The sequence below is a fragment of the Hippocampus zosterae genome, chromosome 11 (genome assembly GCF_025434085.1).
Source record: "Hippocampus zosterae strain Florida chromosome 11, ASM2543408v3, whole genome shotgun sequence".
Taxonomy (NCBI): Eukaryota; Metazoa; Chordata; class Actinopteri; order Syngnathiformes; family Syngnathidae; genus Hippocampus; species Hippocampus zosterae.
In genome coordinates, this window is record NC_067461.1 from 7142544 (window position 1) to 7154475 (window position 11932).

Sequence of the window (11932 nt, forward strand, 5' to 3'; positions counted from 1 at the left end):
TTAAGATAGTTTAAGAATTTTTGAATTCATATTTTCTGCAGCAGGGAGACAGCAAGTTGAAGGAAGCGACATTTATGACTTTTTAAAGCCGCAAAACATGTGAAGATGCAAATGGCTTGCTATTGTAATCCAACATTTTTTTTATATAATATTTTTTACATCAGGGAATTCGACGATTTAAGAAAGACTTTCAAATGTGTCTCTCATTCAATTGAAAATGTCTGCTCTATTAAATGCCACCACCAAGGGTGAGCAAAATAATAAAACAATATCTTAAGTAATTTTTCATGTGGTTAGTAGTATTTTGAATGTATCTGTTCTATATTATAAATGGAGAAAAAAGGAACACAATTGGACAAGATATTTGGCATTTTAAATAGCATCTATAATGTTTTGTGTCATTTTTCTTTATTGTTTTTAAGAATCAAGGCTTTCCATTCGTGAGAATGTAATTCCGAGAAACCCTGACAAAAAAATGCTTTGTGACATGATGAAAGGGCTTGGCGGAAAGCGAGAGATGCGAATTTGGCAAAACAATAGACATCTGACGACAAATGCATTGACTTGTTCAAAACCAACGACATAATGAAGACAACAGGTGTCAAGGTGTGCCCTGACAATGGAGGGCCTTGTGCCGTCTCGTCTTAGTTCGGGCGGCGCAGATGTTCTTTGTCCCAATCCAATGTCTGCCACTCAATGCCACGCAATACGATAAACACCAACATTTGTTTTTACCCTGATTTGATTTTTTTTGTGCTCAAGCTTTTTGTCTGCCCCCACCCATCCCCATCAAAAAAAAAAAAACTTGGTTGAACTTGTTTTGCAAAACTGTGTGTCGCATTCGAAGACAACACGAGTGTGTATCAAAAGTAGGCGCAAGACTTGTTGCATTTGGTGCATGCAGGGTGTCACAACTATAAGAACCAAAAGAATGCAAAATGGTGGCACACTGGAGCGATTCACAATCAAGCAATGGAAACTATGAACTCTTTCAATGGCGGCCAGTTTCAAAAACAGAAGGTCTTGAGCATTCTGACTGATCTTTCAAGCCTTACAGACGACGGGGTTTTATGGAAAACTACCAAATGAAAGATTAGACTCACCTTCCATCACAAAACAAAAAGTTGTTTTCACCTTATTCCATTTTTTAATGGCGGTAAAAAATGAGTTGCTGTCATGCAAATCGCCTATTTTGGAGCAAAAAAAAAAAAAGGTAGAGAGCAAGCTCTTTGTATGTCGGCGTCACCGCTTCTACTTTTCTCTGTCATCTTCTCTCTCTTTTTGTGACACTCTTGGTCGTAACTTGGCATTGCAAACACTTTGATTGATCACAAGCTGCTTGTAACAATGGCAATTCCAAAGCTTGTGAGTTACGGATGTATGTCACAATTTTTTGGGGGGTTCCGTACGAAAAATTTAAATGATTGATGAACATTTTTTGACATTTATTTGCATGATGGTAAAGATAGGGTACTTAGGTACTTAGGTAGGTCACTTTCAATATTTGTTAATTGCATCACCATTTTATATTATTCTATGAAATATGTAACAATAAATGGCTTCATAAATATGGATATATTTCTTACTAGTGACAGGGTTTTTTTTTCCAATTGTTATTATTTTTTTACTTTTTATTTTTTTGTCTCGTCTGCATCTGGCTCCTCGCACTCCCCTGCCGTCCTTCCCGGTCTCCCTTGCAGTCAGGTCATAATGCAACATGACACAGGCGGTGGCAACACTTTCCTCTGTCCTGGGCCGTTTAAGACCAATGAATATCATTTTTGCTCCCAGTTGGACGCCGCCCATGTGCTCTCAGATGTGCTCCTGCCGCCACAGAGTATCAGCGTTTGCGCCTGTCAACCACCCACCCCCACTCCACCTCCTCCACCAACCCTCCCCATGCACACACACTTACATGGTCTTCATGGACACATATACACACACACACACACACACACCGACAGAGACATAGAGTATATTGTTAGCCTCAAGAGAGCACTTTGTTGTTTTGGATGCCTCTGTCATCTTGAATACACGTCACGCCACTCGCACAAATCCACCACAAGCAAACTAACAAAATGGCTTTAAAAGGGATGCGAAGCTCATTAAAGAGAAAAGCAGCCACAGGTGGGGTTGGGCGGGGTAAGTAGGTGGTCCTCATTTTCCTCATTAGGGGGATTAAAGACTGAGGGGCTTCCCCGTTCTTTGGTTCGAACGCACCACAAGGGTCCACTGTATAAAAAAGTACGCAAATTTGACATGATGAGTCAAGTACAAAAGAAATTCAAATGGAGCAGAATCTTTGCATTGGGTATCAACGGATGTGCACGCGGGTGTCCCTAATGTTTTGACTTTCCCTAATGACGTTCACTTGGCTTCCCCTCTTTCAAACTTGGCCTCCATTTCTGGTGAGGCCTCAGGCACTGCTTGCCCCCCCCCCCTCCTCTCCCCGCTCTTCAAGCAAGGATTACACACACATATGCACACGCACTTTTATCAAAGTGCCATTTTATCCGAGTGAGCATTGATTTGATGCGATAGAGGCGCGTGCCGCTATCGGAGATATGCTTTGATAATGCCGGATAAAAGCCGCCTCGCACTTCCCGTTACACCCCAAAGCGCATCCTGATATGTTCAATAAACAATAGACACACATTCTACTGAAGCAGATGGAGAGATACTTGAGAAAAAACAAAAGTACAGTGAGTTTGTGTGGCCTGGTACTAGATGGCCCGCGGCGCCGTCGTTGGAGACCACTGTTCGATGTTATTGCACAGTAATGCACGGATGACACTATACTGTATCATACAGTAAAAAAAAAAAAAAAAAAAAACACAACATCAAGAATGAAATCGTTTCTGCACTACGATTTCATACTTCAATACAGATTGACATTGTGCTGCTCCTTCTGGTGTACATTTCCTGGCCACAAGGGGGCAGTATACTACCAACGGTACTTTGTTCACTAGCCAAGACACAAAAGTGCCAAGGTTTATGTGTCAAGGGTCATATCTTGAAAAGGTATAAAGTGGGTACAGATAGGTGCTTAAAAGTAGGGAGTAAAATTAGAAATATACCTGTATATTTCTAAAAAGACAAGAAATACTCAACAAAAGTATAAATGACAGGAAAATCTAATTAAGTACAGTAACAAAGCATGTGTATTTTGTTACTTCCCAACACAGGTTAGCAAGAAGTCCAAAATACTTTTTGTATTGTAAGAATTCAACCCTTAAGCTCAAGAGCAGATGCATGCACCTCAAGTGGAGCTTTCCCAACGACCGATGCAAACGAGCCTGATTGAAGCTACGGCGCACGAACCGGCGTGTTCTACGCGGTATGGTCCGCTGGCCCCGATAGCTGTCGTTGTTGAAACGGTCCCGGCCGGCGGCGGCGCGCTACTTTCAAGATGAAAAAGGACGGTTTTGTGATCTTCTCTGACTCGCATTAGCACCGTGCTAACGTGGAGCGTGATTAGCTTCAATTAGCATGAGGCCTTCGTTAGCGTGGCGCTTGGCACCTCGCACATGTGCTCTTTGACCCCTTCTCCCAGGTGCCGTCATTGCTACTAATCAGGCAGGTAATTAGGCTACTAAAGTGTGTGTGTGTGGGGGGGGGGGGGGACGGGGGGCAACATCGGGGGGGTTAGGGTGGTATGAGAGGATTCATTAGCCCACCCTCTTACACTTATCCAGCCCTTTAGTCAACCCTAGTTGATCTTTACAAGACCCCCCACCCCTCCCTTTTTCTTTCATTCTTTGCCTCTCATCTGACCCCCTCATGCGGCCTTATAACCGGGGTGCATTCTGGGGGTGCACGGAGCCGGATCAAAGCCTCCGGGGCTCCCCACGGGGGAGGACATACTCCGAGGCAAGAGTGGGGATTTAACCCTTTCGTGCTAAGTGGTCATTCCAGTGGACAGCTGTTCAAAAGCTGTTTCCGTCTCAACAACTGTAAGACAACTATTGAAAAGCTGTTTTGGACATTTGAAGACAAAATAGTCCATTTCCTAGTCATTTCTGGGCATGGATACTTGAGACTATTTTGCGCAGCCCGTGATGAAAAACACGCTATGATGTCAGTTCTCGGGACGTGAGGGGCCCGAAGATCCAATTAAGTCATTTTTGCTGTTGACGATAACAGTGCTTCCGCAACAGAAGCCCTACTCAATAAGTGAAGCTATAAAAGCCATGTCGATAGCAATCCAACTATGCATTAATGAGCCAAATAAATAACCCGGCGGTGAAATGCACATTGTTATGTACGTCGAGTCTACCTTATAGATGCTTGTAAAAAGAGCTCGGTACAGGCTAATTGTGCTAAATAATGGATCAACGAGAAGTGAGAGAAGAAGAAGAAGAAAAGGGAAGAAGAAGAAGGCCTTCCTGGGAAAACGTGTTTGCCTTCAGGTGAGAAACTCCACAAGCTTCCCCTTCATCATTTTTAAATCAGACCATTCAATATTGAACGGCCATAATCTCTTATCATGAATATGAGGTGATGGCAAACAGTCCTCCGGTGATGTCATCTTGGTCGAAAACAAGCCCGCACTCGTTGACCGCTTCGCTTTAAGATAAGATGAGAGCATTAAGCGGCATTGAGCCGGGGTATACTTTATGACCTTGTTATGAAATATTGATAGGAGCGGTCTTATGGAAAAGTAAATGGACAACCGAGCGCTTCAGTTGTGGCCGTCCAGACCGCTGTTCTGGTTGTGGAGTTGTTATTTTTGTGTTTTAGGACGAGTCATCAAACTTGGCCACCTTGCTCTGTCCACAAAGCAATGACAAAAATTACAATATTCAATTTAATGTAAATGATCTGAGTTTGCGTGGTTCAAATGTGGTTGCAATTGAACAAAACGTCTTAGACAAGTTCAATGCTGGAGGATCCCTGGGAAATGACAATCATTTGGCTGTTTGGAACCAAAATGGTAAATTTTTGGCCATGGTTTTGAAACTTTTTTGTGGGTCCTCCCATGATCAACAAGTTTACCAAATTTCATAAGGTGAACTGACTTCGGGGGCTGAATTTTCAAAAGATTTCCATCGGACAAGTTCATCATGAAAGGAGCCCTGGAAATGACACCAAATTGGGCGCTAAAAACAAAAATGGCATAGCTCCTGAGTTTTTTTGGGCAAGGTTCCTTGAGTCTTTTTTGTGAGTCTACACATTAGAGACAAGTTCATCAAGTTTTATGTTGCCAAGGCAAACTGGGTTCAGGAACTATTTTCTGTGTCTTTTCAGGTATGGGGTCTAGAGACATTTTTTGTGGGTATATTCACTCATGAAAGACATACAGTATTTATCAAATTCCATTGTGCAAAATAAAATTGGCACTGGTGGCTGAATTTTTCCAAATAAATAAGCTTGGATCTGCAAAAATGGACAACAATCATTGCAAAATGCCAGACTTCCTCTGTCTTTTCAGACATGGCTTTTTGGGACTTTTTTTGTCGGTCTGCTCATGATAGACATGCCTACTAAATTTCATTTTTCAAAATTAAACTGGGCACAATACAAAATGAAACACAACAAATATGAGTAAAAACACAGTTGGTGCTTTGTTGAACCCTCTTTTAAGTATTTTATCATAAAATTAACTGGTCCTCATCGGCGATCTTTATCTTGATTCATGCTGCCTGAGAACGTAAATGAGACTAACGTGAAGATAAAATTATCAGTCCAAGTCCGTCAAAGCAATTATCACAGCTGTTAGTCGTGCTTCAACGAAAGCACGCATGAAAATCTCGGGGAAAATGATTCAACCTGCGAGCACGACGGACGCATTGTTGGAGTCTCGCAAACTTGGCAAAGAGCATTTTTTTTTTTAACAAGGCTTGAACTTTTGCGAGCGTTCTTCCATGGAATGCACGCGCAAATGTCGCCTTGTCAACCCAACAAACTTGATACACTATTTACCAACAAAGCTTTACAGTGTGTGCTAAGAGGATTAGCCCACATGTCACTGTCAGCATTTAGGCAAAGTGCAACTTTGGATTTTAAAACGTGACTGCCTCGTTGTTGCGTCAGTTCCCGCAAAGCTTATAAAGTCACCGTTAGGAATGGGCATAAAAAGCGATCGTGAAGAATTCTGTGGAAATGTGCCCACTGAAGCAAGTGAGTCAAAATGAAGTGCACAAATCGGCGTCATATTTTGCTACAAAAAACATTGACACATTTTTTAGAAATGTTGCCACAGCAAAACATATTTTATCTTTATAGTTGGGCACAAAAGACTTTGTATATTTTGACACCAAAATTGAGTAGATTTTGCCACACGTTTTGTCCATCCATTCCTTTTCTGATCCATTTTCTGATCCTTAGTAGGCGGGGGACACCCTGAACTGGTTGCCAGCCAATCGCAGGGCACACACAAACGAACAACCATTGGCGCTCATACTCACAACTGAGGCCAATTTACAGCGTTTCATTAAGCTGCCATGCATATTTTTGGAACGCAGGAGGAAACCAAAGTACCCGACAACATGCAAACACCACACAGGAAGGCCAGAGCCGGAATCGAACCCAGCACTTCGGCATTATGAGGTGGGCGTGCTAACCAGTTGACCACAAACAAATACTTTTAAAATGTTGCCGGGCAGAACACACAAATTTGGCATTTTTTCAAGCAATATCATGATAATTTCGATAATCCAGATTCCTTTTGCTTACTATAATCACTGTAATCACCTGAGGACAATAAGAAACAAACATATTTTTCCATCAATCGGCCCGCCGCGGGCTGTTTGTTTTTGTCACCGGTGCACCCTAATGCTACCTGACATTTCCCTCCCGCGTTTGCTTGAATATTCCGATATTATGATCAGCGGTGCATAATGTGGATGGCCATGAATAATTTGGACGCATTTGGTGGAGGTCTGATTATCCCAAGCAAGTTCTGCACTGAGAGGGGGGGGGGGGGGGTGGATCCAAAAACACCATTAGCCAGGTGGTACGGCATGAATTAAAAATAGAGCAACATGCTTTTCCAGTCAGGCTTACCTACCCCCCCCCCCACACACACACACACACACAGTTCAGTATTTCGTGACAGAATCCCACCGTCCCTCTAACCAGAAAAAAAAGTGATCCGGACACGCATATGTGACCCACATAGCCCCCCGCTCGGCAACACCCTCATCCCATGATGTTTTCACAATGTTTTACCATCCGATTTCCTTCAGGCAGCTTCTCAGCCGACGTGTGAATCAGATGACAAACACAACAAAGATGTGGAGATGCGTTAGCGAGCTGTCATGAAGACAGGACATGCATCCGGAGAGACTTTCCACTTGGAGAAGGAACACTGCGGCAGGATTCAATAAAATAAGACAAAGTGATAAAAGAAATGATGCGATAGCACAGCGCAACGTCACTGTACTCACACCCAACCGTCAAGATTTTTTACAAAATATTGTTGTTTTAGTTCTTTCTACCAATTTACAATAAGCGGGGTTAAGAAAGCCTGCAAGAAAAAAATATATAAAATAAAATATGCCATCCCTGGAGTAAAAACAGCACAAGCGTGCTGGACAATTATATTTCAGTGTTAAAAAGAAACATGTCGGCCTCACAAAAACTGTTTATTCTGCCCTCAAAAATATTATATTTTCCTTTAAAAAAATTATTTTGTCCAAAAACATTTTGCCACACTTTGAATAGATTTTATTTTATATTTTACAACCAAATTGTGTATTTTACCATGCAAATGGGGCATATTTTGCCCCCAATAAAAATTTTTTTTAACATTTTGCCAGATCTTTTGTAAATTTGGCAGCGACAATCCAACATACTCTGCCATAAAGATTCTGTCGAATAAAATCAGTTAATCCACGTGCAAAATAAATGTAGTGACTATTAATATAAATACGACATTTAGAAAACATACTAACATAAAAATATCTTGCCAGGTTATTGCACTAATTTTCGAGTATTTTAAATTTATATTCAACATATTTAGCTTGATTTTTCTGAATCACTCATTGCCCTATAAAAACCTCAGAAAGACCAGAAAAGGACAATAGCAGCACAAAAAAAGTCCCGATGCACCAAGATAAGGCAAAAAAAAAAAAATGATCCCGCAACATGTTCTCAGCAGTCTGCTGTATATTTAATACGCATTCCATCATTCCGCTCTCTTCCCATCCCTCGTTCATCCCCAATTTGGACCCACAGATGGAGATTGTGAGGCTTGACGGCGCATTCCCGCATCCCGATCTGCCTTCTGCACTGCACACCGACTCATGAGCCGAAGGCCGGGGGCACGAAAAGAAATCCGGAGGAAGAGGCGGAGGGACGTGAGAGATAATTGAGAGGGAATTAGTCCATCGGGATTGCCGAACTCCGGTGAGGGTGAGAGAGATAGAGAGAAAGAGAAAGAGGCGTGCGTAGATGTGGGAATAAAATGTACGCCATGGCAAACATGTTTATCTCATCCTGCGGCTCAAGTGTTGACTGCGTGACGCCGGTTCAAAGCTTTGTCACCCGCTCGTCTCCTTTACTGGAATTTGTCTGTCAGCCCAACAAAAGGGAAAAAAAAAAGAAATAATCCTTGAGGTCTGCCACAACAATGCCCTCGATTTTAAAAATAATATCATATACAGTTAGAGTGGGGCAAAACGGTAGCTTCGCGCTTGGCAAGCCGGCCGCACGGTTCTGAAATTTGCCGTTTCGTGTCCATCGATGTGACTAGCAAGCACAATACAAGTTTAAGGCCCGTCAACAGCATTCCATTTACAAACATGATGGTGTTTGTAAATAATATCATAGTAATAAATATTTATTGAATGTGTGTGTTAAAAGGTATTTGTTTAAATATGCTCAGTTTGGGCCAAAGATTTGTCTTAAAATTACGAGCCAGTAAAGTTCTTTTATCCCGTGTTAGCCAGTTTTTAAGATTTGTTAGCTCTTCATTTCGGTAGGTTTCAACTTTTTGTTTTTCTTCCATTTCCGTTGGCTTGATATGATTCATGTCGAGCCAGCATACGACAGCAATGGTTTATGTGAACAAACGATTTTGAAAGGTATCTTTTTGGTGGGTCTGATGAAGAGTACCGTGTTAGCATCTTGCGCTAACGTCAACCGGCTAGTTCCAATTGGCTTGACATGCGTTTAAAACACGAGTGGTCGAGTTCATGTCATAACGGGGTACCTATTACCCAACTTTAAGACTTTTAAGACCTTTTTAAATTATCAAATATAAGAGATTGAATTTCATTCTAGCGAATTTGTCCATCCTGTTGGTCGAACAAGGAGTTAGCATGCAAAAACCCCTGATGTAAGCTCAGGTAATGTTTTATTGCCTGTGATATGATTCCATGTACTGAATTAAAAGTTAATTTTATGCTTGTAAGTTTAAAGGAGGCTAAACATAAGACTTTTAAAAACATTTTGTTAGACGACTAATCAAATTCAAGACATCTCATTCATTTGACAGTATTCCAAACAGTCTTAGCTGAACACAAATGTTAAGCATACCGTTTACATCTCCTTGCTTACCGTTAACGGTGTGGGATATCACAATGTTTCGGGAATAGCAAATTTCACTTTAGATGAACTTAGCGGAATGTGCTTGATAAATAAATGCATTTTGCCCTGTGGCTAGCGTCGTCTTCACCTAATTGTGTCACTCACTCATCATGGGCTACATTTTCCAGGTCAGAGCCAAGCGTCTGAAAAGCAGAAAAGTGCCACTCCTGACAAAAAAAAACAGCATTTGGAAGAAAAGAAATTAATGACCGAATGCATTTTTCATCCAGCCTACAAGAGCAAAGGTGTAATGTGGGCATGTTTGCCCCCATGAAAGATGCATGGGTGGCACCCACCCGAGAGGTATAAAGAATTTAGCGCCAGAAAGGATATATGACAAATAAATCAAGATGCAAATCTCACCGGGGGCACCGCTGGGACTTCTCCAATGAAAACGGTCTGAATAATTGAAGAGGAAAAGGAAACATTTCATCAATGAGAAGAGCGCTGGAGAAAGATGCACTTCCCTTTTTTTAAAGCTCTCTTGGGGGGGTGGGGGGGGGGGGGGCTTTTCAGCAGAGGAGTCCTCGGTGGGGGTAAACAAGGAAAAGCCCCGTCTCAGAACAAAATGGTCAAAGCCACGCTTTTGGAAAACAGGCAGGGACAGAGAAGAAATAAAGTTTGTCGCCATCTTGCAGGAGAAGTTACGGCAAAAAGAACCAAATTAAGCAGAATAGACGGAAAAATGTTCGGGGAAAAAAACACGGTTCCATTACTTTTTTTTTTTTTTTTTTTTTACACAGAGTTCACAAAAGAACCGACAAATTCAGCCCCCTGAAGACCATCTTACTTAGGAGGCGGGAAAATGTTCGGCGTGATGATCACAGACCTATTAAAAAAGTTTCATGAAGCCTCAAGTCTCAGATTTTGATTCAAAGAAGATATGCGATGCTAAATTGCAAAACGTTTATCGCTGCATATAGGCGAAACATACCATGCGGGCAGAGGGGGGTGGGGGGGGGTATGCAAACATTGGCCATTTTGGTTTGAAATGGCTGATGTTTATATTTCCAGGGGTACTGGAAACATAATTGTGTCCTACGGATGTTATAGAATATTGCTGTTCATGGGAAATCTTCTCCAAGTACAGCGAGCCTCCACATGGCATCAAGGGGGGGGCTCATCTCCACGGCGAATCCGCTGCTTGCCAAGCACAACTGTCCTGGCAACGGCGTCACCGGGGATACTGGCTTCCCCCATAGATGGGGTTCATTGATTAGAGATGGAGCTCACCCCAGAGTCCTTGGAATGATGACATACATTTTTCTTTTGGGAGGGGGGGGGGGGGGTGCAAACATATATTGATGCAAACATACAGTATATTGCATCATGTTTCTCCCACCATAACTCGACCCCCAACCCTAACCCCAAAACCTCCTAAACCCAACACCCGATGTATGGACCTAACCCAAAACCATAGAACACAAGCTCCCAACTTTAAAACTGAAACTCGAACCCAAAACACAAACCCTGAAGTCCCCGTCTGTAACTTTTAACCCCACCCTCCACGTCGAAACTTGAGCTTTGAGCCCAACACTGGACCCAAACCTCCTAAACATAACCATCATCTCCATGAACTCCCGAGCCCTAACTTTGAACCCTAACCGCAATCATGAACCCAAACCCCCGAACCAAAACCTCTAACCTCTTAGCCCAAATCTTAACCCAACCCTAAACGCATCTTTAAGAGCGCACACGAATCCAAAAGATGAAGGATGAACGATTTTTCATACTGAGCATAGGTGGCGGGCTAAAGTGTTTTTTATTATTTTCCCCCCCGTGATGTGATTTTCACTTGTAAATAACTCATCCTTCCCATTTTGTCAGACATGTTATCACTCAACTCCCCGAGTAGAGGATCCAAATCCCTAAATCTCATCCCCATTTTTATTTCTTTCTTTATTTTTTTTGAATGGCGTTAGAAGGATTGTCCCTGCCATTGTCGCTTCCCACAGGAGCAAAGCTTTTTTTCTTTCTTTTATTTTATTTTTTTGGGGGGGGGCAGAAATGGAAAATGGTGGCTGCGGCGCAAAGCTGCTGACACACTCTCAAAGGAAGTGTCAGCTCCTCGGGCCTCGCCTTTGTCTACTGGGTAATTTCATTGGAGAGGCACGACGGCGCCATGCATTCAAATCTTGTGTCCCGATGCTGGCTCGCTCCCCGATGCCGAGATTTTTTTTTTTTTTTCCACCTACCGCCTTCTTCCTCTGGATTGAAGATTCAGGAGAAGGGGAGGAGGGGGGGGGGGGGGGGGAGATGTAGCAGGCCCCTGAGAGAGCCCCATTGTCAGGTTCGAAAGAGGCCAACCTGCCCCCGCCATTACCTGCGAGTCATCTCGGGGGCAGCGGGCAAATTAGTCAGCAGGTAATGAAGCTTTCTTTGATTGCACTGGATAGAGAGA

General features: G+C 42.6%; 1 long non-coding RNA gene across 2 annotated transcripts in view; it reads right to left on the minus strand.

Annotated features, from left to right (window-relative positions):
- LOC127610431 (uncharacterized) overlaps positions 1–10001 on the minus strand; it is a 30288-nt gene extending 20287 nt beyond the window's left edge. For both annotated transcript variants that reach the window (XR_007964847.1, XR_007964848.1), the window contains exon 1: positions 9895–10001. This is a non-coding gene — a long non-coding RNA (uncharacterized LOC127610431). The remainder of the gene's footprint in view (positions 1–9894) is intronic.
- Positions 10002–11932: the final 1931 nt, after the last annotated feature.